This window comes from Trichosurus vulpecula, chromosome 7 (genome assembly GCF_011100635.1).
Source record: "Trichosurus vulpecula isolate mTriVul1 chromosome 7, mTriVul1.pri, whole genome shotgun sequence".
Lineage (NCBI taxonomy): Eukaryota > Metazoa > Chordata > Mammalia > Diprotodontia > Phalangeridae > Trichosurus > Trichosurus vulpecula.
In genome coordinates, this window is record NC_050579.1 from 55177898 (window position 1) to 55205466 (window position 27569).

At 36.5% G+C, this 27569-nt stretch overlaps 1 protein-coding gene across 2 annotated transcripts in view; it reads left to right on the forward strand.

The window, feature by feature from the left end:
- The window catches only part of TRIM33 (tripartite motif containing 33), a 178393-nt gene that overhangs the window by 41110 nt on the left and 109714 nt on the right, over positions 1-27569 (forward strand). The window lies entirely within an intron of this gene.

Genomic DNA, 27569 nt, shown 5'->3' on the forward strand with positions numbered 1-27569 from the left:
GGGAATTGGAGTTTCTGTGCCTCAATTTCCCTTTCTTTGTCTAGCTTTCGTGCTCAGATTGTAAGCCCACCTCCCAGCCAATGGTGAGAAGGGTCACAGGTGGGAGGGAATTCTCTTCTGTTAGGTATAATTATGGGTGTGTAGCACCTTGTAAAGTGCCTCCCTTGCTGGATTCGTTCTAGCAGGGGATGCCCAATTCTCGAGAATTGAATAAAATTTATTTCTGTTTCCACCCTGAGATGGCTCCTTATTATAAATTTAATTGGTGAGGGTCTTTCATCCCACACACTGCTTTATAATACAATTTAAGATCTGGTATGGGAAGGCCGCCTTCCCTAGCATTTCTTTTCATTCATCTACTTGATATTCTGGACCTTTTGTTCTTCCAGGTGAATTTTGTAATTTTTTGTAGCGCTGTAAAATAATCTTTTTGGTAGTTTGATTGGTATAGCACTGAATAAGTAAATTAATATAGGTAAAATTGTCATTTTTATCATATTAGCTTGGCCTACCCATGAGCAACTGATGTGTTTCCACTTATTTAGATCTGACTTTATTTGTGTGAAAAGTGTTTTATAAGTGTGTTCATATGGTCACTGGGTTTGTTTATATATGTGTACAGTATATAGACAGTTTATAATTTCTATAGTAATTTTAAATGGAGTTTCTCTGTCTATCTTTTGCTATTGGGCTTTGTTAGTAATATATAGAAATGCCGAGGATTTATGGGGGTTTATTTTATATCTTGCAACTTTTTTAATTTATTATTTCAAGTAGGTTTTTACTCGATTCTCTAGGATTCTCAAAGTATTTCATCATACCATCTGCAAAGAGTGATAGCTTTGTTTCTTCTTTGCCTATTCTGATTTCTTCAATTTCTTTTTCTTCTCTTATTGCTAAAGCTAAGATTTCTGGGATCATGTTGAATAACAGTGGTGTGATAATGGACAGCCTTGTATCTATTGAGATAATCATATGGTTTCTGTTAGTTTTCTTGTTGATATGATCAATTATGCAGATAATTTTCCTAATATTGAACTGAGTTGCATTCCTGGAATAAATCCTACCTTGTTACAGTCTATTATTCTCATGATAAGTTGCTGTAATCTTTGTGCTAATATTCAAAATTTTTGCATTTATATTCATTAGGAAATTGGTCTATAATTTTCTTTCTTTGTTTTGACTTTTTCATAAGTACCGTATTTGTATCATAAAAAGAATTTGTAAGACTCACCTATTTTCCCAAATAGTCTATATGGTATTAGAATAATTGTTCTTTAAGTGTGTGATAGAATTCGCTTATAAATCCATCTGGCCCTGGAGATTTATTCCTAGGGAGTTCATCAATGGCTTGTTTGATTTCTTTTTCTGCAATGGGGTTATTTAAGTATTTCACTTCCTATTCTGTTAATCGGGTCAATTTATATTTTTGTAAATGTTCATCCATTTTACCAAGATTGTCAAATTTATAGGCATATAGTTGGGCAAAATAGTTCCTAATTAATATTTTAATTTCCTCTTCATTGGTGAATTCACTCTTCATTTTGATACTTTTTAAAATCAAATTAACTGAAGGTTTATCGATTTTATTGTTTTTTTTTTCCCAGAAAACCAGCCCTTAGTTTGATTTATTAGTTCAATAGTTTTCCTGATTTCAATTTTATTAATCTCTCCTCTGGTTTTCAGTATTTCTTGTTTGATATTTAATTGGGGATTTTTTATTTGTTTTTTTTTTTTCTAGCTTTTTTAGTGGCATGCCCAATTCATTGATCTCCTCTTTCACTGTTTTATTCATGTAAGCATTTAGAGATATAAAACTTCCCCTAAGAAAGAACTGCTTCTGCTGCATCCCATAAGTTTTGTTATGTTGTCTCATTACTGTCATTCTTTTGAATGAAGTTAATGATTGTTTCTGTGATTCTTTAGAATTAGGTTGTTTAGTTTTCAATTGATTTTTATTCTATCTTTCCATGGCCTTTCATTACAATATAATCATGATCTGAAAAGGATGCATTTAATATTTCTGCATTTTGCATTGCATTGTGAGGTTTTTATGTTCTAGTACATGGTTAATTTTTGTGTAGGTGCCATTTACCACCAAGAAAAAGTTTCAATTTGTATTCTTTCAGTTTATGTTGTAGTAGTTGTGTACATTGTTTTCTTGGTTTAGCATACTTAACTGCATTGGTTCATATAAGATGTTCTTTGCTTCCCTATGTTCTTCATTTTCATTTCTTACAGTACAGTAATATTCTATTAAATTATTAAACCCAAAGTCTGTTTTACCCAAACACAGTTTATTGCCATCTAATTTTATTTCTAGTTCTTTGATACTACAGAAAGTCTTTCTATAAATATTTCAGTGTGTATTGGGCCTTTCTGTGTCTTTCTTAGGGTGTATCACTAGCAGTGGGTCCAAGGGTTGTAGACATGTTGGTAACTCCTTTAACGTAATTACATAATACATAATTGCAGATTACTTTAGTGTGAATTTTTGTGCTTACCTTTTCACAATTTTCCAATTTTGTTCCTGTTTTTGGACATTTTTGCGAATTTACTGTTTTGATATTTCTCATTAGTGGTTGTTGCTACCTTAAAATATTTCTTTGGGAATTACTTTTTCATATCTTTTGATTACTGATCATTGCAATGAAGACATTTTATTTTTTAAAATTTTTTTTAAATTTTTTTTAAATTTAGTTTTCAGCATTGATTTTCACGAGTTTGAATTACAAATTTTTATTTCTACCCTCCCCCCCGCTCCAAGATGGCGTATATTCTGGTTGCCCTGTTCCCCAGTCAGCCCTCCCTTCTGTTACCCCACTTCCCTCCCATCCCCTTTTCCCTACCTTTCTTGTAGGGCAAGTTCTACGCCCCATTGCCTGTGTATCTTATTTTCTAGTTGCATGCAAAAACTTTTTTTTTGTTTTTGAACATCTGTTTTTAAAACTTTGACTTCCAGCAGTGTATTAGTGTCTCAATTTTCCCACATCCTTTCCAACATTTGTGATTTCCCATTTTTGTCCTATTAGCCAATCTAATAGGTGTGACTTAGTAATTCAGAATTGTTTTAATGTGCATTTCTCCAATCAATATACAGCATTTTTTCATATGGCTATAGATAGCTCTGATTACTTCATCTGAAAACTGACTTTCTGTTTTTTGATCATTTATCATTTGGGGAATGGCTTATTTTTTTAAATTTAACTTGTAAGAAAAGGGAGGAGGAGTTTTGTTTCCACAGAACTAAAGTTGTACTTCCCCCCCACCCCAGCTTTAGCAGAAACCAGGCCTCAGGGTCGGTCAGGTGAGAGGTCAGAGGCTTGTATGCATGCATATGCTTTTTAAGAAGGCAGTGAGGGGAAGTGGAGAGGCCAAACAGCTTGAGCCAGTTCAAGCTTATCCAGGGTCTGGTCTTGGTCAAGAATCCAGGCCTACTGATGTGCATAATTTGCATATGTTAAAGAGGGAAAGTAGGGGAAGTAAAAGAATGTAGTTTAATCCTAAACTAAGACAAGGAAAATCTAATTAGCTTCACTTTTGCTTCTATATCCTTATTATCCTACCTATATAAACTGTATAACCTAGGAAAACCATGTCAAAAATAAAGATTGTAAACTAACCATAATTCTAGCAGAAGTGGAGGGAATAGTTACCCCTGTTCCTGCAGCTGTATCAGTGAGTGAGTGTTCCAGTGAGCACTACACCTGCTCTCTCGAGGAGCGTAATAAAATGCCTTCCTCTGCCCACTCTGGTCCTGAGTTCTTGGGTGAGAATGGGCAAATCACATGGATCTTCCTAAGGTCAAGTGAAGGGAAGCAATGAGTAGCGGAAGCTCATCTCGGGCTTACTTCCAGATCTTGCCTTGGGGTGTCCTGTGATCCCCACTGTGGTGTTAAGAGGGCTACCACTCCAGATTCCCTTGGGGAACCCAGTGGTCTGCACAGCCTTCTTAAGGGGACATCACTTGGGTCTTCCGGTCATGTCTCGGGAGCCTTGTGATCTTACCGCCATTCTAAGGGGCCATCACTTGGGTCCCCCTTAGGGTCTGACCCCAGGAGCCCTGTGATCCCCACAGATTAAGGGCGGGGGCTACCACTCGGCTTTCCCCTGGGAATCCTGTGGTCTGCACAGCCTTCCTTAGGGATTATCACAGGGTTCTTCCTCAGGACTTTGGCCCTGCCTAGGAAGTCCAGTGATCCCCAAAACCACGTTTCTCACAAACTCATTTATACATTTGAGAGATAAGGCCTTTATCAGAGAAACGTGGTTCAAAAATTTTTTCACAGTTATGATTGCTAACTCCATCCTATTTCCCCTGTTTATTCTGTTTTCTCCTTTTATCTTGTCCCTCCTCAAGTGTTTTGCTTCTGACTTCTACCTCCTCCAACCTTTCTTTCCTTTTATTAGCCAGTTCCCCCTCCCTCCCCAATCCCTTCCCCTCCTGCTTTCCCTTAGGGTAAGATAAATTTCTATGCCCAGTTGAGTGTGTATATTATTCCCTCTTTAAGCCAGTGGAATTAAGGTTCAAACATTGCCTGCCATCTCCCCCATCTTCTTCTCTACTATATAAATGCTTTGTCTTGCCTCTTTTATGTGAGATAATTGATTCCATTCTACCTCTTCCTGTCTCTCAGTGCATTCCTTTTTCTCATCCCTTATTTTTTTTAGATATCATCCCTTCACATAACTCACACCTGTGTATGCTTCTCTCTCTCTACACACATATATATATACATACTATATATATACACATGTAATATACACATACATATATGTATATATATATACACACATATACATATATATGTGTGTGTATGTGTGTGTATGTATACACACACACACACACTCACACAGTCCTTCTACCTGCCCTACGAATGGGAGAGTTCTTATGAGTCACAAGTATCATCTTCCCATGTAGGAATGTAAAGAGTTTAATGTTATGATTTCTCTTCCTGTTTACCTTTTGATGCTTCTCTTAAGTCTTGTATTTGAAAGTCAAAATTTTTATTCACTTCTGGCCTTTTTTATCAGGAATGCTTGAAAGCCTTCTATTTCATTGAATATTCATTCTTCCCCCTGAACGATCATACTTAGTTTTGCTGGGTAGGTGATTGTTGGTTGTAATCCTAGCCTCTTTGCCCTCTGAAAGATCATATTTCAAGCCCTCCACTCCTTTAAGGTAGAAGCTGCTAAATCTTGTGTTATCCTGATTGTGGCTCCACAATACTTGAATTGTTTCTTTCTGGTTGCTTGCAATATTTTCTCTTTAATCTGGAAACTCTGGAATTTGAATATGATATTCTTGGGAGTTTTCATTTTGGGATATCTTTCAAGGAGGTGATTGGTGGATTCTTTCAATTTTTATTTTACCCTCTGGTTCCAGAAATCAGGGCACTTTTCCTTGATAATTTCTTGAAAGATGATCTCTAGGCTCTTTCTTTCATCATGATTTTTAGGTAGTCAAGTGATTTTTAAATTATCTCTCCTGTTTATTTTTCCAGTGAGATATTTCACGTTGTCTTCTGTTTTTTCATTCTTTTGGTGCTTGATTCTCATAGTCATTAGTTTCTACTTGCTCAATTCTAATTTTTAAAGAATTATTTTTTTCATTGAGCTTTTGTACTTCCTTTTCCATTTGGCCAATTCTGTTTTTTAAGGAGTTTTTTTCCTTCAGTGAATTTTTATGTCTCTTTCCATTTGAGCAGTTCTGCTTTTCAAGGCATTCTTCTCCTTATTGGATTTTTGTATCTCTTATCATTTGGCCTAGTCTGTTTTTTAAGGTGTATTTTCTTCAGTATTTTATTGTCTCCTTTACCAAGTTGACTCTTTTTTCATGATTTACTTATATCTTATTTCTCTGACCAATTTTTCCTCTGCCTCTCTTATTTGATTTTCAAAATCCTTTTTGAGCTCTTCCATGGCCTGAGAGCAATTCATATTTTTCTTTGAGCCTTTGAATATAGGAGTTTTGACTTTGTTATCGTGTTCTGAGTGTGTTTTAGTCTTCCTTGTCACCATAGTAACTTTTTATAGACATAATTTTTTTTGGTGGTTTGCTCATTTTTTGGCTTCTTTTTGCCAAAATGGGGCTCTGCTTCCAGGGTGGAGGATGTACAGTCCCAATCTTTCAGGGGTTTTGGGCAGCTGTTTTCAGAGATACTTCTAGGGACCTGTCAATTTTCAATTTTTCCAAGGTGGTATGATCTGAGAAGAGGTGCATTTACTACTCTCCTGGACTGTGCTCTGGTCTGTCTGCAAATGACCACAAGCACTCTTTTCTACCCTGAAACTGTTAGGAGGGTCCTTGCTCCACTTTGGCTGCAAAGCTCTGTTGTGCTAGTGCTCCTCCTCATCCTGGAACTGAGAGTCAGGACTGTGACTCAGATCTGAGTATGAACAAAGCATTGGTCCTGCCCCCAGTACCAGCAAGAGAACCCTGTAATCTCCTTCTGACCAATTGTTTTACCCCCTTATCACCCGAGAGCTACATGGGCTGAGAGCTCTGGAAGCAGCTGCTGCTCCTGCTGATTCAGTCACTCCTGAGGACTGCTGCTGGTTTTCTGGGACCTGGTCTGTACTGGACTGTGCTCCACTCTCCCCCCCAGTGTGACAGACCCTTCATGCCGACCTTCTGATTTCACCCCATCCTTTTGTGTGTTCTGCCACTCCAGAATTTGTTTTAGGGAATTATCTAAAGATATTCGAAGGAGTTTTGGGGAGAGCTTGGGGGAGTCCCTGCTTTTTCTCCTCTGTCTTGGCTCTGCCCCAGGTGATAGAATTTTGAGGCCTCTCATTGTTGTTTTCATCTTCCTCTAGATTATTGCCACTTTATCAATGTCATTCCTAAAACATGTTAGGTAGGTACTGTTGGAAAATCACAAAATAGCAATCTCATAATGTAGTTGAGAAAAATGAGTTGAAACTCAGAAAGAAACATTTAGTAAAACACATGATCTTTTGTAAAAGTTAAGAGAAATTACAGAATCATTTAATTTCACAGTCTTCCTTCATCTTATAAATCTCCTAGGATCCAGAGAGATTATGACTCCTTAAATTGGAACCAGAACCAGAACCAGTGTCTTTCTCATTATATCATAGTGTCCTTAGTGATTAGAAAAGTAATTAAAAAAATGTTTGTTGAGGTACCCACTGTGTTAGGTACTATGGAAGACACAATGTTAAGAAGTACACTATCAATGAGGGTTGGAACTGGGGTTCCTAGCCTGGGGATCATTAACTTTAAAAACAATTTTGATAAGTGAATTTCAGCATAATTGATTTTTTTGTAATCCTGTGTGTTTTAATTTATATGTTTAAAAAATATTATTCTGAGAAGTGGGGTGCTTAGGCTTCACTAGACTGCCCGAAGAGGCTATGACTCCAACAAAAACAAAAAGGTTAAGACTCCTGGGCTAGAAAGAGTTTTCGTATACTGTGTTTTGTTTTGGTAAAAAGAAAAAGCAAGAGAAAGCAATACTTTAAATGGCTTAGAATGTTGTCATTTTAGAAAGTTGGTAGGATTTCCATTTATTATATTGAATACAATGTTGCATTGTAGTCTATAGTCATTGAGCTAGTAGCAAATAAGAACTATTGTTGTAATAGTTTTATTGTAACAGTTTTTAGATTTATTGTTACAGTTTTATTCTTTTGAATTTTTTTAACTGAATTTACTTTGATAATAACAGTTTAAAAAAAACAAGAATAAAGTTAAAAATTAAACTTGTTCACTACAGAGTGAAGACTTAGAATTTTCTCTCAAATTAAAACACAATGATAAGGAGCAATCTAGATCTGTTATTCTGTAATATTACTTTTCCAGCTTTTTCTTTCTTTCTACTGGTATTTGTTGAGTTACCTATTAGGTATTTCACAAAATCCTACTGCAGTGCTTCATCCAGGCATAGAGATGACCCTGGATTTACAAAAGTTGTGGATCATAAAATCTTTCAAGCTGGGAAGTAGCTTTAATGATCATCTAGTCCAACTCCTTCATTTTACAAAAATGAAACTTTCCCAAAGTAATGAAAGAAAGTGAGAGAGCAAATATTTGAACTCAGGTTCTTTGATTCCAAGTTCCAAGTGGCCTTTCCACTATATCATGCTGCAAAACAACTTTGTATAAATTTGGTATTGGTATGTATGGCGGCATGTATTTGTAGGTAGAATGGAATAACACCATATTGTCATTTATAAACATCTGTTATGTTACAGTACTTGGATGGATCCATGATCTCATCAATGCAGCTCTTCTCTTTATTTTTTTTTACATGTAAAGATAATTTTTGACATTTGTCTTTTTAAAATTTGAATTTCAGATTCTCTCCCTCCCTTATCCTTACCCCCTCCCTGAGATGGTTAGCAATTTAACATAGGTTATACATGTGCAATCATGCAGAAAATATTTCCATATTAGTCATGTTGTGAAAGAAGACACAGACCAAAAAAGAAAAAACATTCACACACAGTGAAAATAGTATGCTTCAGTCGGCATTCAGATTCCAGCAGTTCTTCCTGTGGAGATGGACAGAATTTTTCATCAAGAGTCTTTTGGAATTATCTCAATTCACTGTTTTGCTGAGAAGAGCTAAGTCATTCATGTTCATGTAAGTCAGTCAAGTTCATATGAGTCTTCCTAGGTTTTTCTGAAATCAGCCTCCTCACCATTATAGCAGAATAGTATTCCATTACAATCATATACCACAACTTGCTCACTCCCCAATTAATGGGCATCCCCTCGATTTCCAATTCTTTGCCACCACAAAAGAGGTGGCAAATATAAATATTTTTGTACAAATAGGTCCTACCTCCCCCCTTTTTAAAAAAATCTTTTTGGGATAAAGACCTAGAAGTGGTATTGCTGGACCGAAGTGTATGCCCAGTTTTATAGGCCTTTGGACACAGTTCCAAACTGTTCTCCAGAATGGTTGGATCAGTTCACAACTCCACCATTAAAAGTCCCAACTTTCCCATGTCCCCTCCAACATTTATCATTTTCCTTTTCTGTCATATTGGCCCGTCTGATAGCTGTTAGGTGGAACCTTGGAGTTGGTTTAATTTGCATTTCTCCAATTGATAGTGATTTAGAGCATTTTTTATATGACTGGATAGCTTTTCTTTTTTCGTCTGAAAACTGCATGTTCATATCATTTTGACCCTTTGACAATTGGGGAATGACTTGTATTTGTATACATTTGACTCAGTTCTCTATATATTTGAGAAATGAGGCCTTTATCATAGACACTTGTAAAAACTGTTTCCCCGCTTTCTGCTTTTCCTTTTTTTTGTCTATATGTATTATATTTAATGTTGTAGTTTTCAACATTGATTTCCACAAGATTTCGCGTTACAAATTTTCTCCCCATTTCTACGCTCCCCCCATTCCAAGATGGTACATATTCTGATTGCCTCATTCTCCAGTCAGCCCTCCCCTCTTTCACCCCATTCCTTCTCATCCCCTTTCCCCTTTCTTGTAGGGCAGGATAGATTTCTATGCCCCATTCCCTATATATCTTGTTTCCCAGCTGCGTGTAAAAAATTTTTTTAAAATTTTTTTAAGCATCTGCTTAAAACTTTGAGTTCAAATTCTCTCCCCTCTTCCCTTCCCACCTACCCTCCCTCGGAAGGCATTCAGCCTTCAGCATTCAGCATAGGCCACATGTGTGTCATTATGCATAACACTTCAACGATGCTCATGTTGTGAAAGGCTAACTATATTTCCTTCCATCCTATCTTGGCCCCGTTTATTCAGTTTTCTCCCTTGAACCTGTCCTTTTTCAAATGTGTTTGCTTTTGATTACGTCCTCCCCTTATCTGCCCTTCCTTTTATCATCCCCTCCCCCTTTTTTTATCCCCTTCCTTTCCTGTGGTGTAAGTTACCCAATTGAGTGTGTATGTTATTCCCTCCTCAAGTTGAATCAGATGAGAATAAGATTCACTCATTCCCCATCACCTGCCCCCTCTTCCCTTCCAACAGAGCGCCTTTTTCTTGCCACTTTTATGTGAGATAATTTACTCCATTCTATCTCTCCCTTTCTCCCTCTCTCAATATATTCTTCTCTCACCCCTTAAATTTATTTTTTAAGATGTCTTGCCTTCATATTCAATTCATCTTGTGCCCTCAGAGGTTTATATTCCCTTCAACTCCCCTAATACTGAGAAAGGTCTCCTGAATTACAGACATCATCTTTCCATGTAGGAATGTCAGCATAACAGTTAAACTTTAGTAAGTCCCTTATGAATTCTCTTTCTTGTTTTCCTTTTCATGCTTCTCTTGATTCTTGTATTTGAAAGTCAGATTTTCTATTCAGCTCTGGTCTTTTCATTGAGAAAGCTTGAAAGGCTTCTATTTTATTGAAAGCCATATTTTGCCTTGGAGCATGGTACTCAGTTTAGCTGGGTAGGTGATTCTTGGTTTTAATCCTAATTCCTTTCATCTCCAGAATATCATATTCCAAGCCCTTTGATCCCTTAATGTAGAAGCTGCTAGATCTTGTGTTATTCTGATTGTGTTTCCACAATATTCAAATTGTTTCTTTCTGGTTGCTTGCAGCATTTTTTTCCTTGACCTGGAAACTCTGGAATTCGGTGACTGTATTCCTAGGAGTTTTCTCTTCAGGATCTTTTTCAAGAGGCGATTGGTGGATTCTTTCAATTTCTATTTTACCCTCTGGTTCTAGAATATCAGGGCAGTTCTCCTTGATAATTTCTTGAAAGATGATATCTAGGCTCTTTTTTTGATCATGGCTTTCAGGTAGTCCAGTAATTTTTAAATTATCTCTCCTGGATCTATTTTCCAGGTCAGTGGTTTTTCCAATGAGATATTTCACATTGTCCTCCATTTTTTCATTCCTTTGCTTCTGTTTTATAATATCTTGGTTTCTCATAAAGTCACTAGCTTCTATTTGCTCCAATCTAATTTTTAAGGTGGTATTTTCTTCAGTGGTCTTTTGGACCTCCTTTTCCATTTGGCTGATTCTGCCTTTTAAGGCATTCTTCTCCTCATTGGCTTTTTGGAGCTCTTTTGCCATTTGGGCTAGTCTATTCTTTAAGGTGTTGTTTTCTTCAGTATTTTTTGTGGTCTCCTTTAGCAAGTCATTGACTTGTTTTTCATGGTTTTCTTGCATCCTTCTCATTTGTCTTCCCAATTTTTCCTCTACTTCTCTTACTTGCTTTTCCAAATGCTTTTGGAGCTCTTCCGTGGCCTGAGCCCAATTCATATCTTTCTTGGAGGCTTTTGATGTAGGCTCTTTGACTTTGTTGACTTCTTCTGACTGTATGTTTTGATCTTCTTTGTCACCAAAAAAGGAATCTAGAGTTTGAGTTTGAGTCTGAGTTAATTTTTACTGCCTGTTCATGTTCCCCAGCCAACTACTAGACCCTTGAGCTTTTTGTCAGGATATGACTGCTTGTAGTGTAGAGAGTACTTTGTCCCAAGCTTTAGGGTCCAAGCACTGCTGTTTTCAGAGCTACTTCTACTCCATTGTCACCCCAGGCTCTGTCACAGCAGCGCTTCTCCTCTCCCAAGAACCTTCAACCAGGATTGCATTTCACATCCAGGCAGGGCACAGCAAGAGAAATCTGCCTTTGTGCCCATAAAGCGCGCCTTGCATTCCCGCTCTGATCTGCTGCTAGATTGCTCCCACCATGTGAGACAGGGATTTGGGAAGCCGCTGATGTTGGCGCTCTGGAGGTAGCCTCAGGAGCTTCCTGCTGCTGCCACTGCTAACACTGCACCACCTCTGCCACCTTCAGAGCTGGTAGCCTGACTGCTCTGAACTGGATCCTGCAGTTTCCCCCTAACCTGCTCTTTGGGGTTTATGGGTTGAGAAGTCTGGTACCTGCCACAGCTCACTGCTTCATGGCCCCAAGGCCTCTTCAGGCTGACTGACTCTGGGTCTGGTCTGTCCCCGAGGGGCTCAGGCTGGGCTGCCCCCTGCTCTTAGCACCGTGTGATAAACTCTTCCTGGCGACTATCCAAGTTCTTCTGGGCTGGAGATCTGTTTCTCTCTGCAGTTTCGTGGGTTCCGCAGCTCTAGAGTTCAGAGCCATTTTCTACAGGTGTTTGGAGGGATTTGGGGGGAAGCTTAACCAAGTCTCTGCCTTCCTGCTGCCCTCTTGGCTCTGCCCCCCAGGTCTTCCCTTTAGATAGTATAGAGACCATTCACAGTTTTTCATCCTTTTTATTTGTGTCCTCCCCTAAATCCTCCATATGACATCTGTCTAATATTCAAGAAGCTTTATTTTAGATATTTTAAGCTTCTGTGGTCACCTATGTTTGTCCGTTATTTCTGGTTTTCACTAGATGAAGAGTCTACCTCTTTTTCTGATTGTACGTTTCGTGGGTATTTTTTATGCTACTGTTGCAGCATCAAGTCATTAATAGTAATAGGTAAAAAAAATCTACCATATATTTCTCCATTACCTTTTGGAGGTAACTGGCATTTTGATTCTTTAGATATTGTGTTTTGTATGATTTTCAGCCATATAGCATCACTGAAAGAACATTGGTGTGAAAAAGATGAGATTTTTTGTTTGGGAACAGCTTGAAAGAAATATGCTTCATTATTTTTAAAAATCTTGGCTTAGCACTTTTTGATCCATAAATTTGGAGGCCTGATTCTATGTTCAGTTTATTTTGATATGTCATTTAATGGATGACATAGCCAAAAATTATATATCGCAGATAACATGGATGCATATGGGAAAAAAGCTTTGTTGGCTGTGCTTATTAAATCCTGGTAGTAATTTTTTAATCCTGTTCACTAGTTATGAAAACAGTTCTTGAAATTTAACTAGCAAATTTCCGTCATCCCTAATGTCATTTGTTGTAAACTAATCAGAAGCTGTTGCATTTTCACTTTTTTAGTAAAGGGATTCAAAACCTACTAAAATTTTTCATTTGAAAGATTTTTAAACTGGTTAGAAAATTCTCTTTCCAGATTTAAAGTATTGACATAAGAGATTTTATACATATTACCCATAATTTTGGGCAAGATAATTACATTATAGTGAAAACATTTCACCTATGTTCAGAATACTGCCTTTATGGCACAGATTTCTTTTGAAAAGTACTTTCTTATTCATTAAAATACAACCTTTACCTTGAAGGAAAAGATTATGTTTATTTTTTTAAGTATCAACTAGGTAGCATATTATTTATCGTCAGAGAAAAGGGTAGCAGATTTTTGAAAAAGAAAAATGTATAACTGTATTTTTGAAAAAGGTACCTTTTCAGTTTATCTTCTGCCATCTTTCCTATCCTTTAGGTCATGATTCCTTTTCTTGTTCATTCAGTAGTGTGTCTTATTATTGGACATAGTCATTGACTACTTTTAGACCCATAAAAAATCCAGTATTTGGCTAGGTGATTGATACTAATCAATTTTCAGTTATTTTTTCCCACACATTATTAACACGTATACTTTCTGTGATTTTAGCACTTTCAAAGGAAAAACCTATTGAAAAGCATGTGGGTGAAAATAACATATGGAAATTTAAGTGAGATTGTTGTAAGGCTAGACTACATTTCATCTGGATAAGGCCATGAATTAGATGAGCTTGAGAAACAACACAAATACGGCACAAAATCAGGGTACTCTAATGACAGGGAATCGAGTTAGAGGTTAGTGAAAATAAAGGATTTTTTCCCCCATTCAAGCCCATGGACCTCCTGAAATCTTTCCTTAGACCCTTAGATTTTAAGAACTTCCTCGTTTAGAGGACATGGATATGAGATGAAGAACACTATTGTAAAAGCAGTTACATTAGATCCAAGTTTACATAGATGAAATAAAATAATGTTTGTTTGTTTTTTTAACAAAAATTTGCTCCTAAAACTTGTTTGTGTGGTTGATGTTTATTGAAAAACTAAGTTTTTCTAGATAAATCAGTGAAAGGTCTTTACAATAAGAATTGCTTCTGTAGACCAACAGAATGATTAACAAAATGGTTCTTCTGTTTCATTTGCAGAGTGATTTTTTCTAACATTGGAAAATGCCTCAACCTTTATTGTCTATAGAGTTTACTATTTTGTAAATACAGCAATTTATGAAATGATCATTCTGATTCAGTATGAGTTTGAGGCCCTTTCACTGATTTATCTACAATATGTAGTTTTTCAATAAACATCAATCACACAAAGAAGTTTTAGAAAGAAAGTTTTGTTAGAAAATTATTTTATTTCATCTTTATTGTCATTACTCAAAATGACAATTTCTTTTTGTTCATACACAAAAAAGCCAATACGTTTCACACTAAGAAAGATATGCTCATTTATCTGTCCTTATAGCATCATGAAATTTTTCAGAGCCTCACTTTTAGTGGACTGTTTTTTAATAAAGTTAATGATTCATGGAACAATATTTTTAAAAGTATGTACCTTACATTCATTTATCTCAAAACAAATGATTGTCTTTGCACAAGAGCCCATAGTTTTTACTAGTGCTTGTAGACCCACATTTTATAACAACTCTTGAGCTTCGTCAGTGTAGAGTTCAAATTGCCATCACTTAACTTTTCAGATCACCAATTTCAACAACATGTTTTACATGTGTAATTCAATTAGCATCTTTAACTACATTTGTCAATTTTTATTTACTTGTGGTACTAAATAGTAATATTTTAATTTCTTAATTATGTTATCTTTAACTGTAATCATTTTGTAGTTGGTACAGTTTTGTGGTTACAGTACTGTAACCAGCACTATCTAATGCTGCTTTGCATATGATTCATGAACCATTTTTTTTAACCATATATGTAGCAAATTTTTAGTAATTATTAGCTTTTATATAAGCAACATTATATGATAAAAAACAAACCTTTTATTGTAAAATACATTTTTAAAGTTGTTTTTTGCTTACTAAGAGTATTTTTCTTTGGAAAAATTCCAAATTATTTTCCTAGAGTGGTTGGACAATTCATAGCTCTGTCAAGAATGTATTGGCATTCCTTTCTTTCCACAGCTCCTCTGAATATTCCTGTCTTTTGTCATCTTTTCCGGTTTTCTGGGTGTGAGGTGAAACATCTGTATTGTTTTGATTTGTAGTTCTCTTATTATTTTTTCTTAATATTTATTTTTTCCAATTACATGTAAAGATAGTTTTCAACATTCATTTTTGTAAGATTTAGAGTTCCAAATTTTTCTCCCTCCCTGTCTTCCCTTCCTCCTCCCCAAAGACAGCAAGGAATCTGATATAGGTTATGTATATATAGTCAGGTTAAACATATTTCCACACTAGTCATGTTGCAAAAGAAGAATCACAACAAAAGGGAAAAACCATGAGAAAGAGAAAACAAAAAACAAAAGTGAAAACAATATGCTTTGATCTGCATTCAGACTCCATACTCCTTTCTCTGGGTATGCATGGCATTTCCCATTATGAGTCTTTTGGAATTGTCTTAGATTATTGTATTCCCGAGAAGAGCTAAGTTTATCATAATTGATCATCACACAGTGTTGCTATAGCTGTGTACAGTGTTGTGGCTCTGCTCACATCACTCAGCACTAGTGGCATATCAGTTTTTCTAGGTTTTTTGAAATCGGCTTGCTTATCATTTCGTAAAGAACAATAGTATTCCATCACATTCGTATACCACAACTTGTTCAGCCATTTCCAATTGATAGATATCCCCTCAATGTCCAGTTCTTTGCCACCACAAGAAGAGCTGATATAAGTATTTTTGTACATGTAGGTTCTTTTCCCTTTTTTATGATCTCTTTGGGATATAGACCTAGTAATGATATTGCTGGATCAAAGGGTATGCACAGTTTGCTTGCCCTTTGGGCATAGTTTCAAATAGTTTCAATCCAGTGGTTAGATCAACTCCACCAACAATGCATATTAGTGTTTCATTTTCCCCACATCTTCTCCAACATTTATCATTTTCCTTTTCTGTCAAATTAGCCAATCTGATAGATTTGGGGTACTGAGTTTTAATTTGCATTTCTCAAATCAATAATGATTTGGAACATTTAAAAAATTTTTTTAAATTTATTTTTAGTTTACAATACTTCATTCCACAAGTTCTTGAGTTCCAAATTTTCTCTCCCTCCCTCACCTGCTCTCTCCCCCCCAAGATGCCATGCAATCTGATATAGGTTCTACATATACTTTCATATTAAACTGATTTTTGCAATAGTCAAATTGTAAAGAAGAATTATAACCAATAGAATGAACATGAGAAAGAAGAAACAAAACCAAAAAAAAAAGAGAGCAAATAGTTTGCTTCAATCTGCATTAAGATTCCGTAATTCTTTCTCTGATGTGGAGCTGTCTTAGAATCTTGCATTGCTGAGAAGAGCCAAGTCTATCAAAGTCAGTCATCACAGATACTGTCTGTCTGTAATCGTATGTAATGTTCTCTTGGTTCTGCTCTCCTCACTCAGCATCAGATCATGTAAGTCTTTCCAGCTTATTATGCTCCTCATTTCTTATAACACAATAGTATTCCATTACATTCATGTCGCACAACTTGTTTAGCCATTCCTCAATTGATGGGCATCCCCTTGATTTCCAATTCTTTGCCACAATAAAAAGAACAAATATTTTTGTACATTTGGGTCCTTTTCCTACTTGTATGATCTCTTTGGGATACAGCCCTAGAAGTGGTATTACTGGGTCAAAGGGTATGCATATTTTTGTAGCCCTTTGGGCATAGTTCCAAATTGCTCTCCACAATGGTTGAATCAGTTCACAACTCCACCAACAATGCAATAGTGTTCCAATTTTCCCACATCTTCTCCACATTTATAGTTTTCCTGTTTTGTCATGTTAGTTAATCTGACAGGAGACATGTGGTACCTCAGAGTTGTTTTGATTTGCATTTCTCTAATCAATAGTGATTTACAGCATTTTTTCGTATGCCTATTAGATATCTTTAATTTTTTCTTCTGAAAACTCCCTGTTCATATCCTTTGACCATTTTTATCAATTTGGGATGGAGAATTTTTTCATATGACTATAGATAGCTTTAATTTCTTTATCTGAAAACTGCCTGTTCATATTCTTACACCATTTATCAATTGGGGGATGACTTGTGTACTTAGAAGTTTGCTTCAGTTCTCAATATATTTTAGAAATGAGGACTTTATGAGAAACACTAATTGTAAAAGTTGTTTCCCAGCTTCCGCTTTCCTCTAATCTTGGTGAGACTGGTTTTGTTTCTACAAAACTTTTTTAATTTAATATAATCAAAATTACCCATTTTGCATTTCATAATGTTCTTTTGTTGTTTGTTCATAAAGTCTTCCTTCCTCCATAGATCTGACACGTAAACTATTCCTTGCTTTCCTAATTTGCTTATTCTATCATCCTTTACGTCTAAATTATGTACCCATTTTGACCTTATCTTGGTATAGCGTATAATATGTTGGTGTATGCCTAGTTTCTGCCATACTGTTTTCCCAGCAATTTTTTGTCAAACAGTGAGTTCTTATCCCAGAAGCTGTAGTCTTTGTGTTTGTAAAACACTAGATTACTATAGTCTTTTACAACTGTGTATTATATACCTAATCTATTCCACTGATCCACCACTTTTTATGTCTTAGCCAGTGCCAGGTTGTTTTGGTGATTACTACTTTGTAATACAGCTTGAGATCTGGTACAACTAGGCCACCTTCCTTTGCTATTTTTTTTCATTAATTCCCTTTATATTCTTGATATTTTGTTATTCCAGATGAATTTTGTTATTTTTTCTAGCTCTATAAAATAATTTTTTGGTAGTTTGTTTGGTATGGCAGTGAATAAGTAAGTTAAATTAGTTGGAATGGTCATTTTTATTATATTAGCTCAGCCTGCCCATGACCATCTGATATTTTTCCAATTGTTTAGATCTGTCTTTTATCGTGTGAAAAGTGTTTCGTAGTTGTGTTCATATAGTTCTTGGGTTTATCTGGGTAGGTAGACTCCCAAATATTTTATACTGTCTACATTTAAAATGGAATTTCTCTGTCTCTTGCTGCTGGATTTTGTTTGTAATATATAGAAATGTTGATGATTATGTGGGCTTATTTTATATCTTGCGACTTTGCTAAAGTTGTTAATTGTTCCAAGTAGTTTTTTAGTTGATTCTGCAGAGTAATAGTTTTGTTTCCTTAGTGCCTGTTCTAATTCCTTTAATTCTTTTGCCTTCTGTTATTGCTATAGATAACATTTCTCGTACAATATTGAATAATAGTGGTGATATTGGGAATCTTTGTTTCACCTTTGATCTTACTGGGAATGCTTCTGGTTTATCTTCATTACATACAATGCTCGCTGCTTGTTTTAGATAGATACTCCTATCATTTTAAGGAAAACTGTGTTTATTCCTGTTCTCTCTAGTGTTTTTAATAGGAATGGATGTTGTGTCTTGTCAAAAGCTTTTTTATGCCTCTGTTGACATGTTAGTTTTTTATTGATAATGGTAAATTATGCTAATAGTTTTCTTAATAATGTACCAGCCATACATTCCTGGTATAAATCCCACTGGGTCGGTCATAGGATATTATTCTGATGTTAAATTGCTATGATCTCTTTGCTAACATTTTATCTAAAATTTATTTTTTTTTATTTTTTATTTTTTTAAAAATTTATTTATTTAACATTTAGTTCTCAGCATTGATTTTCACAAGAGTTTGAATTACAAATTTTCTCCCCATTTCTACCCTTCCCCCCACTCCAAGATGATGTATATTCTGGTTGCCCTGTTCCCCATTCAGCCCTCCCTTCTGTCACCCCACTCCCCTCCCATCCCCTTTTCCCTTCCTTTCTTGTAGGGCAAGATAAATTTCTATGCCCCATTGCCTGTGTATCTTATTTTCTAGTTGTATGCAAAAACTTTTTTTTTTTTGTTTTTGAACATCTGTTTTTAATTGTCTCCCCTCTTCCCTTCCCACCCACCCTCCCTAAGAAGTCAGGCAATTCAACATAGGCCACATGTGTATCATTATGTATAACCCTTCCACAATACTCAAGTTGTGAGAGACTAACTATATTTTGCTCCTTCCCAACCCATGCCCCTTTATTGAATTGTCTCCTTTGACCCTGTCCCCTTTTGAAAGTGTTTGTTTTTGATTACCTCCACCCCATCTGCCCTCCTCTCCATCATCCCCCCCTTTTTTTATCTTCTTCCCTCTTCTTTCCTGTGGGGTAAGATACCCAATTGAGTATGTATGGTATTCCCTCCTCAGGCCAGATTTGATGAGAGCAAGATTCACTTATTCCCCTCTCACCTGCCCTCTCCCCTCCTCCCACAGAACTGCTTCCTCTTGCCACCTTTATGCAAGATAATGCACCCCATTCTATCTCTCCCTATCTCCCTCTCTCAATATAGTCCTCTCTCATCCCTTAATTTTATTTTATTTCTTTTAGGTATCTTCTTTCATCTTCGACTCACCCTGTGTCCTCCCTCCCTCCCTCCCTCCCTCCCTCTCTCTCTCTCTCCCCCCCCCCCCCTCTCTCTCTCTCTATATATATATATACACACACACACACACACATACACATACATATATATACATGCACATTCACATATACATATACATAAACATATATATATATATATATATATATATACATATTCCTTTCAGCTACTATGATATTGAGGTCTCGTGAATCATACACGTCATGTTTCTATGTAGGAATGTAAACAAAACAGTTCAACTTTAGTAAGTCCCTTATGATTTCTCTTTCTTGTTTACCTTTTCATGCTTCTCTTGATTCTTGTGTTTGAAAGTCAAATTTTCTATTCAGCTCTGGTCTTTTCACTGAGAAAGCTTGAAAGTCCTCTATTTTATTGAAAGTCCATATTTTGCCTTGGAGCATGATACTCAGTTTTGCTGGGTAGGTGATTCTAGGTTTCAATCCTAGCTCCATTGACCTCCGGAATATCGTATTCCAAGCCCTTTGATCTCTTAATGTAGAAGCTGCCAGATCTTGGGTTATTCTGATTGTGTTTCCACAATACTCAAATTGTTTCTTTCTGGCTGCTTGCAGTATTTTCTCCTTGATCTGGGAGCTTTGGAATTTGGCAACAACATTCCTAGGAGATTTCTTTTTGGGATCTATTTGAGGAGGTGATCTGTGGATTCTTTCAATTTCTATTTTGCCCTGTGGCTCTAGAATATCAGGGCAGTTCTCCTTGATAATTTCTTGAAAGATGATATCTAGGCTCTTTTTTTGATCATGGCTTTCAGGTAGTCCAGTAATTTTTAAATTCTCTTTCCTGGATCTATTTTCCAGGTCAGTGGTTTTTCCAATGAGATATTTCACATTGTCCTCCATTTTTTTCATTCCTTTGGTTCTGTTTTATAATATCTTGATTTCTCATAAAGTCACTAGCTTCCATTTGCTCCAGTCTAATTTTTAAGGTGGTATTTTCTTCAGTGGTCTTTTGGACCTCCTTTTCCATTTGGGTAATTCTGCCTTTCAAGGCATTCTTCTCCTCATTGGCTTTTTGGAGCTCTTTTGCCATTTGGGCCAGTCTATTCTTTTTCTTCAGTATTTTTTGTGTTCCCCTTTAGCAAGTCATTGACTTGTTTTTCATGGTTTTCTTGCATCCTTCTCATTTGTCTTCCCAATTTTTCCTCTACTTCTCTAACTTGCTTTTCCAAATCCTTTTTGAGCTCTTCCATGGCCTGGGACCAGTTCAAGTTTTTCTTGGAGGCTTTTGATGTAGGCTCTTGCACTTTGTTGACTTCTTTAGGCTGTATGTTTTGGTCTTCTTTGTCACCAAAGAAAGAATCCAAAGTCTTGAGACTGAATTTGGGTGTGTTTTCTCTGCCTGGCCATATTCCCAACCAACTAACTTGACTCTTGTGCTTTTCAGCGAGGTATGACTGCTTGTAGACTAAAGAGTTCTATGATCCACGTTTGGGAGGGATGCGCCAGCTCTGTCACACCAGCACTCCTCCTTCCCCAAGAGCCCCCAACCCGTCAGCAGGCTGTGCACTCCTGCTGTGATCCACCACTTAATTCCTCCTACCAGATGGGCCTGGGGCCGGAAGCAACAACAGCTGTAGCTGCCCCACCTCCACTGCCCTGGGGGCGGTGGTCGAACCTCAAACTCCTTCCACTCCGCAACTTTTCCCACTAACCTTCTCTGTTGTCTTTGGTGTTTGTGGGTTGAGAAGTCTGGTAACTGCCACAGCTCACTGATTCAGGGCGCTAGGGCCCGCTCCACCGGGCTCCTGGTCTGGTTGGTCCAAGCCCCTCATGCTGGGCTCTGCTCTGCTCCCAGCTCCGTGTGGGATAGACCTCACCCAGGGACCATCCAGGCTGTTCTGGGCTGGAGCCCTGCTTCCCTCTGCTGTTTTGTGGGTTCTGCAGTTCTAGAATTGGTTCAGAGCCATTTTTTATAGGTTTTGGGGGGCACTCAGCAGGGAGCTCATGCTAGTCCTTGCTTTCCAGCTGCCATCTTGGCTCTGCCCCCGTTAATCCCTTATCTAAAATTTTTGCATCAATATTCATTAGAGAAATTGGTCTACAATATTCTTTATCTCTTTTGGCTCTTCCTGGATTAAGTATTAGCACTAAATTTGTGTCATAGAAGGAATTTCGAAGGACTCCTTTGCCTATTTTTCCAAATTGTTTATATAGTATTGGAATTAATTGTTCTTTAAATGTTTGGTAGAATTCACTTTTGTATATTCATCAGGTCCTGGAGATTTTTTCTTGGGGAGTTCATTGATGGCTTGTTCAATTTCTTTTTCTAAAATGTAATTATTTAAATATTTTATTTCCTCTTTTGTTAATCTGGGCAATTTATATTTTTGTAAATATTCATCCATTTCTCTTAGATTGTCAAATTTATTGGCATACAGGTGGGCAAACTAGCTCATAATTATTGCTTTAATTTCCTCTTCATTGGTGGTGAATTCACTCTTTTTGTTTTTGATACTGTTAACTTGATTTTCTTTTTTAAAAATCAAATATAATCAAAGGTTTGTCTTTTACTGCTTTTTTTCATAAAACCAGCTGTTTTATTTATTAGTTCAGTAGTTTTCTTACTTGCAATTTTATTACATGTAATTTTTATTGCATCATGATCTGAACAGGATGCATTTAATATTTCTGCCTTTTTTGCATTTTATTGTGAGGTTTTTAATGGCGTAGTAGTTTTTGTGTGGGTCATGTGCTGCTGAGAAAAGGGTATATTCCTTTATATCCCCATTCAATTTTTCTCCCAATGTCTATCATATTGAACTTTACTAAAATTGTATTCACCTCTCTAACTTCTTTCTTAGTTATTTTGTGGCTAAATTTATCTAGTTCTAAGAGGGGGAAGTTGAGTTCCCCCACTAGTAGTTTTGCTCTCTACTTCTTCCTGTAATTTACTTAACAACTTCTTTTAGAGTTTGGTGCATATGTTTAGTATTGATATTGCTTCGTTGTCTATGGCACCTTTTAGTAAGATGTAGTTTCCTTTCTTATCTCCATTGATTAGGTCTGTTTTTGCTTTTACTTTGTCTTTGATTCTTGATGTCTCATAGAGTCATTCCACATGGCCAATTCTAATTTTTAAGGAATTATTTTCTTCACTTAGCTTTTATACTTCACTTAGCCTTTGTACCTTTTTCCATTTGGCCAATTCTACTTTTAAAGGAGTTGTTTTCTTCAGTAGATTTTTTCCCCCATTTGGCCAGTTCTGCTTTATAAGGGGTTTTCTTTAGTCAATTTTTGTGTTTCCTTTTCCTAGTTGTTGCCTTTTTTCATAATTCTTCTGCCTAACTCATTTCTTTTCCCAGTTTTTCTTCTTCCTCTCGTACTTGATTCTTAAAATCTTTTTTGAGCTCTTCCAAGAGGACTTTTGGACTTGAGATTGGTTCACTTTCCCTTTTAGTCTTAACATGTAGGCATCATGACATTGTTGTCCTCTGATGTTTGTGAGAAGATTTTCTCAATCTTCTCTGTCATCGTAGTAGCTTTCAAGGCTCTTTTCTGTTTCTTACTTTTCAGCCAATTTTGTGACTTTTAAAGTTGAGCTCTCCTCATGGCCACAGGGGGCACTGTCTCAAGCTTCTTATGCTGGGGGCTAGGAGCCTGGGGTCACTGTCTTTCCACACTGGGCCTTCAGGTGCTTCGGGCTTTCCCACTGCCCTGGGGTGCTCTGACCTAGTCATGCCTGTTGTGCCAAGGTTTCAGGGCTCACAATTTGTCTTCTTTAATGGGGCTAGAGACCTCACATTTGGCCGACCTTGCCACTAGCCTGCTGATCCCAGATTGAGGGGCCGCAGTTGCTGATCTGTGCTTTGACTAAGAGCCTCTTGCTGACTTGCCTGGACACCATCTGCACTGGATTGTATGCTCCCCTTTTGCCCAAGTGAAACAGAACTTTCCTGAAGTCCTGCTGAGTTATCTTAAGCTGGAAAATTATTTCACTCTGTGGGTTCTGTTGCTGCAGAATCCATTCTGAGACTTGATTTAATGTTTTTTTCCAAGAGAAACTGGGGAGAGCTTGGGCCAGTTGCTGGCTTTTCTCTACCATTTAGTTCTCTTATTAATGATATAAAAAGCAATCTTTTAGTGATTGGCTTTTGAAAAATTAAAAAAATTTTTTAAAAATATCACCTGCATTTTTTTTGAGCCATGCCTTAAAACAAAGAATGAATATATGGAAAGAAAAATAATTCAGTAAACTAACCAACATATCCAAAAAACAAAAATGAAAAAAACCCTGATATATGCGGTGTTGTAAGTCCATAGGCCCCACTTCTGCAAAGAAGCAGAAGAGAATGTCTTCTCATACCTCATATTTAGGTGTAGGTTTGGTCATAATTTCAAAGCATTTAATTTTGATTTTTTTTCTTTCCATGTACATTGTTGTAATCATTGGATGTGCTGGCACACTGTCTTTAAATATAGGTAGTATTTTCATTTTTATTATATTGGTACAGCCCACCCATGAGAAATGATCATCTTTGTGTTATTTAACTCATTATTTCTAAAGTGTTTTGAAATTTGATTTATGTCTCCCAGATATTTTGGGGGGTTTTTTGGCAGTCACTTTGAGTATGATTTCCCTTTTTGTTAACTCCCCTGAAAGTTTTATTTCATAGAAATGGTAATGGGTTTTGCATATTTTTTTTTGTATACTTCTTTATAGCTTTATAAACTATAGTCTCAGTTTCTTTACTCTTGGATTTTAAAACCACATATCTGTACTTTTAAGATGTTGCGATTTTATTGTGTTTCATGCCAAAGCATTTTAGCTTAAAAGAATTTGTGCGAAAGCAGACAGAGCAATCTTTTCTCTTCATTTATGGTAGTACTTGTGACTCCCAGGTATGGATATAGTATTTTTCCCCACTTTTGCATTCTTTCTTTTTTCTACTATTTCTGTTTTATTTTGCATATGCTAGCTTTCGCTGCTTTTTTCTTCAAAGAGGAACTGCATGTATCATGAAGGAATGTTAGGGACAAATGCTACCACCTTTATAATGTAGGAGAAATATCTCATACCTAATAATCTATATCCCTGTAAAAATTAAACTTGTTTTAATTATTTACTGTATCTCATACAATCAGATCGAGTAAAATCTGGGTTTTATCACAAAGTGTACTAGGTTTGATTTCTACTAAGAAATGGTTATGGGGAAACTAAAGCTTGGAATAGTTGGTATTTTCCCAAAGACACGTAACTACCTAGTCACGAAGACTGGAATAGAATCCCATTTTCCTGATTCTCGGTATTACATTGATTCTATTCTCATTGATAGTCTTAGGTAATTGGCATCCTGGTGTTTGAAACTACTCTAACATCTTCTAGTACTATTCTGGTTGTTTTTCTAACAAGGCAGTTCGTAATATAACAGATATGCTAAGATAGCTTGGACTCTTTTTCCTGAGAATACTTAAGGAAAATAATTTTTAACAGCTAGCACAACACACAGTGATTATCATGTATCTCCATTACATACTATTGGACAAGCTCATTATCATATAGCTGTATATCAAAATCTAGACAGTTCAGATTTTTCATTTACTTGGTTTTTCTTGTATGTATGGCAAGGCCAGATTTGTTTATGTGGCTGTGGATGTGTACCAGCAAGCTTTGGAGTGTGTCAGGCCTTGATGCAACCAGGATTTTGCAAACATGAATTTCTGGAGTACCTTATCCTCTCCAAGGAATCCCTCAATCCATCAACTTGAACTTCCTTGCTGAATTTCCTCCTTTCCTGAGCATAAATCGTGATGTTTTATGGGTTTTTCCGATATTAATGATCCCAGGGCTTTGAACAGAGTTGTAGCTGTTAAATTTTTCATGGGATCTTGAATAATTGTGATACATGCCTGTCGAAAACCTTTATAGTCGATTTTTGTTCTACCTAATTAAATCCTTTAAAAAAATAATCAAACAGTAAATGTCATCAGATCTTGTGTTCTCTGTATCTTTCTAGTTGTGTGGTATGTTGTGAAATAGAACTTTTATATAGCACCTGCTATGCTCCAGACACTGTGCTAAGCACTTATACAAATATTATTTCATTTGATCCTCACCATAACCCTGCAAGCTAGGTATTACTATTTTCCTTGTGTTGTAGTTGAGGAAATGGAGGTAAACAGGTTAAGTGACTTACCCAAAGTCATGTGGATAATTGTCTGAGGTCAGATGTGAACTCATATCTTCCTGACACCAGGCTGAGCACTGTGCCACCAGCCGCTTCTTACACCTGGTGGCAGTATAGATTGATAGTTGATATTTGCTATTGCCCATTTTAAAGTTTCCATAAAATTCAAGATTTTTCTCCCTGCTTTTGGTATCTTCTCTCTTTCCATTACTTTGTGAATTCATTCTTTATTGTTCCCACTGTTGTGTTGTCCGCAGCATGAATTTCCTCAGCATTCATTTGGCCCAATCCAATTGCTTTTCCTGTCTTTGTTATGTTTAATATTATTTTTACCTATAAAGTCCAGAATCATGATGTTGAGTAGTGTGAAGGCTTCTGGGGTTTCGTTTTTAGAGATAATGTCAAGTTTCATATGACTTAGTTCCTCTGGTAGGATGTAGACTCATTGGTGAGTGGGAGATGATTCTTGTGAAGACTTCACAGAGAGAGAAAATACAAGAGTTACTTTTTTTTTTATTTCTGGAATAAGCAGGGGCATTGCGAGGATGGAATAGACTTGGGATTTAACCTTGTAGGAGTATGATTACCTAACTCTCGGGAATTTGGGGCTTGGGGCAATAAGTGCCTTTCTTTCTCTCTCCCTGCTAGCAGAGTTGTTACCAAATTAGGACAAAAAGGACCGCATGCTGTGTTGTTCCTTCCCTGCTCCAGTAAGCTTCCTCCCTCTTTCTTCATTCCTCCTTCCTCCTTTACCTTAGCCATATTACTGCCACATCAGCAGCTAGTTGCAATTGGATGTGCCTGATCTCCTGGTTCTTTGTCTAGTTTTGTAAGCCTGCCTCCCAGCCAGTGGAGAGGAGAGGTAGTGGTGGGCGGGAGTTCTTTTGCCATAGGATATATGTTGGTGATTTACCTTTGTGATCCGCCTCCTTCCACTAGTTTGTCCTAGTGGAAGTGACACCCTTTTCTTGTGAGAATTGAATAAAAATGCTTTCTGTTCCTCCTGGGGATGCCTCTTTATTTTATGAATTTTTATAGTATATTGGTAAGGGTCTTGTACCCCATACATTGGTCACTGTAGAGTGATTTTTCACTTCAGTACCAACAGCGAAATTGATAAATGATTTTGTAGCGAAATGATTCTTAACAGCTTTTGTTCTCTTTTCTGCCATTGTGCCTCATATGTTGTTTAATATTTGCATGTGTGTGAAGATACATCCCCAGAAGACCAACCTACTGGTGATGAACTTTTCCCTATTTAGCTACTTGAGCCTCTGCAAACAAGTTAGATTTTTTTTTTGCTTTTAATTTTCTTTAATTGTTTTTGCTAGCACTATATCCAAAGCCCTTCTGTCCTAGTAGAACTTATTACAGCTGGTGTTTTACCTGTTTTCTTGTTAAGGATCCATAATTACTATCATACCAGTTTCATATGTTAGCGTTGGATTTTTTGAAGGTAGAAGAGAAAACAAGCAGAATTGTTATTTCAGCCTTTTCACCATAGTGCATTATCATCTTATCCTTTCATTTTCTCTCTTTTCCTCCATTATGACTTTAAAAAAAAGAAAAACACTCTTTTTTTGTTGTCCTCAGCATTTCTGACCTGCCTTATCATTTTGAAATTTAGTGTTCCTCACACTTTTTATAATACCATTCTATTATTAAATATTATTCATTCTTAGTTATTTGTCTTTGCTAACATTTCCTGTACATTTCTTTTTAAAATTTGAGACTTTTCCCCCTTGGGTTCCACATTCATGTCTTTATACAGTGCCCCCTTTCCTCTTCATTGTAAGAACTTCTTTCTTGAGTGCATCCCAACCTTTCTCAATGCTTTCAAAAAAAAAATCCAGAGTTCATGTCAGGCTCCTAATTTTAATTTATTTTCTATTTTAGCAACTTATCCTTCTTTGAATCAGGTTGAAAATAGCTGTTCCCCTTGTTTCCTATAACTTTTTGTCATGAATTTATAATCTACTCTGGATATTGAATTTCCCTATCATAATACCGTGGTTTT